Source organism: Elephantulus edwardii, unplaced genomic scaffold (assembly GCF_000299155.1).
Source record: "Elephantulus edwardii isolate Elephantulus edwardi_28Jun2011 unplaced genomic scaffold, EleEdw1.0 scaffold00071, whole genome shotgun sequence".
Taxonomy (NCBI): domain Eukaryota; kingdom Metazoa; phylum Chordata; class Mammalia; order Macroscelidea; family Macroscelididae; genus Elephantulus; species Elephantulus edwardii.
Genome location: NW_006399821.1, coordinates 3,550,781 through 3,554,669, shown reverse-complemented (window position 1 = coordinate 3,554,669; position 3,889 = coordinate 3,550,781). Strand labels below are relative to the sequence as shown.

The 3,889-nt window shown below is 44.1% G+C and overlaps 1 pseudogene; it reads right to left on the bottom strand.

The window, feature by feature from the left end:
- Nucleotides 1-1,045: 1,045 nt before the first annotated feature.
- LOC102865808 lies at nucleotides 1,046-3,616 on the bottom strand (annotated as a pseudogene).
- Nucleotides 3,617-3,889: the final 273 nt, after the last annotated feature.

The following is a 3,889-nucleotide window of genomic DNA, read 5'->3' as shown; positions in this document are numbered from 1 at the left end:
CTCGAGTGGAGCAGCTAGTAGATTTGAACAGAGTGCCTTGAGAATTGCAGTGCAGCTTAATCACTTATATAATAATAGACATTTCCAGTTTGCTCTAAATTAATAGCTTTCTGGAAGTCTGTAGGACCTTCCTGAGGGTCTGAGGCCACTGTCCTGGTGAAGTCTATGGCATTGGGAAGAGCGAGCCAGTGACTGCTAGGTGGCGGACACCATGCCTGCTGAAGTAGTTTACATCTGCACATGACTGGGTTTTCTGAGCACAGAGACACAGTCCTGAAGTCTTGTGGGTCACAACTAAAAGTGGAGAATAAAGTCTTCATTTCCTTTTCCACTGAGTTCAGAGGAAATAGGATGGGTAGGTAGGTTTCAGGTGGTAACCAGCAACTGCTATGCTAAAGAAGCGAGTTAGAACTGTTCTTCTCAGCACTAGGAACTGCAGCCTCACTTCTCACCAGAACAAGGCCAGGCTCTGATCCTGATGAGGACTGGAACTCAAGAATCACGGCCTGAGAGGCATTTTTTTAAAATGTTTTGGAAGGAGATTTGTTTATTAAAAATTATAAATTAACCCTGTACAGAACACAGGAGCTAGATAAACAGACTAATAGTCTTGTGTAAGACATTTCTTCCTGTTAACCAATACCTAAAGAGCTTGCTGCTTTTTTTTCTTTAAAATAATTTTTATAAAGGGATACTATACAGTTGGAGATGATACTTTTCAAGACATCTGGTATTAATTTCCCCCTATATTGCTGCAAAAATTTCAGCAAAAAAATGGAGTGTGCTTAAGATTTTCATAAAAGAGCTCTTTGCTGATATTTTCTGCCATATTGTTTCTTAAAATCTCCCTTCAGCTGATAAAGTACGCAAAGCCTTACAACGGAAATGCTAAAATACACAGAAATTTATTGCTCAACATCACACAATGAGTTATGCTTCCAGTCACCTACTCTATAGCTCCAAGATCATTCAGCATCCACACTGGTTCCTAGGACTGCATCCAGCTGATGGTTTAGAGTACAGAAAATAAACCAGCCACTATGGCTTAAGAGTCATCTCCCATGGAAGAGAATACTGGTCTTTTGAATTCTGGGACTCCCGGCCTTGTTGATGCGGATTTCTATTGTGTCAGGATCTGCTGGCAGCTCCTGTACACCTCAATCAAGCAGTCCAGCGGTGGCTTGGCACTCTGGAAGACAGGTACTACTTGAGATATCCCATGTGGTTCTACTGGATTCTTCAATAAAATGTAGAGGTAGTATATCACCTTCTGCATGTAAATAGCCTCGTTAATGACAATATCCTTTACCTTACCTATCTCAATGAAGGTGGTACTTTCTTTGCCTGAGGCATAGGATGAAGTCATCTATGCCTAGGGAATCAATGATTAACGAAGTCTCTTGATTAATCTTTACGAAATGGAGGTAAACTCAAGAGGCCTAAAAGGGTGATGAAGATAGCAGCAGAGAGGATCACGCTGTTCTCAAAGAGAGTGAAGAATCGCTAGACTTCCAGCCACACCGTGCAGGTGAAGGCAGTGGGCGGCTGAGGGCAGCTGACACAGAATCCCCAGCAGGAGAGAAGTAGCGGCGCTGCAGGGCTAGATGGCCACCACCGCTGATATCTGAGAAGCTCTGCTCTCTGCTGGTCTTCCATGGCCACGCTCTCCCACACCCAGCCAGGCCGCGCTGCCAAGAGGCATTTCTAAGGAGGGCTTCTTTGTTGCCATTTTTAGAAAAGGTGACGGAAGTCTACTCTTTTTGGAAAAGCTCAATTGTGTACTGGCATCCAGGCAGAGAGGCCTCCAAGACCTGCAGGAACCACTAATTGCAACCGAGCTGTGGCGCAAGCAAGACTGAATTGTTACCCTGGCTTCTGGAGTGTTAGATCTCTTCCTGATAGAGCAAAACGGTGAGCTCTGTCATCTTCCAGTTACTTGGTGGAAATGAAATTTTCTCTGAGTGTCAAAGGAGAGTCGCTCTCCCACCTTCTAGTGGTCTGCTGCTCGCAGCTTTAAGCGAGGCTCTCTGGGCTGCTGGTGCAGACTTGCTTCACTTCCCCAGGGAAACTCGTGGCTGCAGTCTGTATGAGCCGCGAGGTGACATGGCCTGGTGGGTTGACAAAGAGCCTGGGAACGCAGAGCTTCCAAGTTTTATAGTCCCAGCTCTGCGCCCTCCAGAGCTCAAGGCCCATTAAAGGATCAGTTCCCACACTCACCAAGGGGGATGGGGCCAAGCTTGGGGGCTTGTTGGGGAGAAGTGGAGGACTCTGGATTACTTTTGTGTTGGTGGGCGGTCAAGATCCTGACAGCCCCACTCTGCTGAGAGATAAAGTCTGGCCAAGGGGACTAGGAGGAGGAGGCTGGTGTTTGCTGAGCACCAGGCCAGGACTATGAGTCATTCCAGGTGCAGGGAGGAGAGGCGGGTTTGTCAGATTCTCCTCCTGTTCCCTACAGATTCCAGACCCTTAAAAGTCCTTAGGGCAATTCTAGAAGGAAGGCATTACTGCATGGTTTTCACAGAAAAGGAAACTGAAGCCCTAAGAGGGTAAGTAGCACTCAGTGCTCAAGAACACACGTCTGGTCAAAGGTTGAAATGTGGCTCCGGGCTGTGAACAGTTTGTGTGCTCAGCTGTCAAAGGAAAGGTGGGAGGTTGGAATCCACCCAGAGGCTCCCCTTAGACAGGTGTTGCATATTTTCGGGTAACATATATAATCTCCAGGAGGTGGAGTAACTCAACCTCAATTTTAGTTGTTATTACATGCTAAAATTTCAGCTTTTCCTATGGGATGGCCTTTCTAGAGTCCTTGGAAATCTTTTCTGAACAACAACAACAAAAATCCCATCACATGATCTGAAAAAAGATCATATTAGTTATAAACGTAACTGGCCTTGTTTGAAATCACTAGCTGATCTGAAGAGGAAAAGATAGGCAATCTTCACCTGTGGATTTTCAGCCTCTGAAAACCTACTGGAGGGGCAGTTATGAATCAGTGACTACTCAGTGACACTGAGGGAGTGAGCCATAAGGTAGTTATGGGGAAAAAGGTAGGTGCTGGATTTTTTTTGCACGATAATGAATCAATTGGTGTGCCTCCCATGGAGAAGGGACAAGAGGGGAAGCAGGTAGTACATACAAAAGCTTGAATGAGAATGCTCTTTATATTTCTCCCCACTTAATTTTATTTTACTCATTTGTGTACTTTTGTGTTTTGTATTATCATAGTTATTATAATATTATGAGCTCTGGTGGCCTAGTGGCAAGAAGCTGCATTGCAATCCCAAAGGCAGCAATTCGAGGCCACCAGTTGCTCCATGGGAGAAGGATGGGCAATCTCCTTCCAAGTGATTAACTACCTCTGGATATCCACCTAGGGTCAGCTGTGGGTCACTTTGGACTCTACAGTAGAAAAGAAGAAAGATATTTATTATACATAATAATTATTTTTTGTGTAATGAATTACTCTTGATCTACACCTGTTACCAATTCATCTCTTCAAGTCCCTATTGCATCTTACCCATTTCTTCTTCTCTCCTATCTGCCCACCAACCTCTATTATCCCAATGATTTTCCACCTTCCCCCTTTTTTCTCCTCCTTTCTCCCCTGTTCCTCCATTGCTGAATATCCATGTACATCTGGCTCAGTTATCTTCCTATTCTCACCATAGTGGTCTTATGCAGTATTTGTCCTTTAATGACTGAGTTATTTCACTCAACATAATGCTTTCTAGATTTTTTCATGTTGTCAAATTTTAAGAATACTTTATTGTTCTTTAGTGCTGTATTATATCCCATTGTGTGACTATGCCTCAGTTTCTCTATCCATTCTTCTTTTAATAGGCCTTTGAGTTGCTTCCATTTTCTAACCATTGTGAATAACATTGCTATG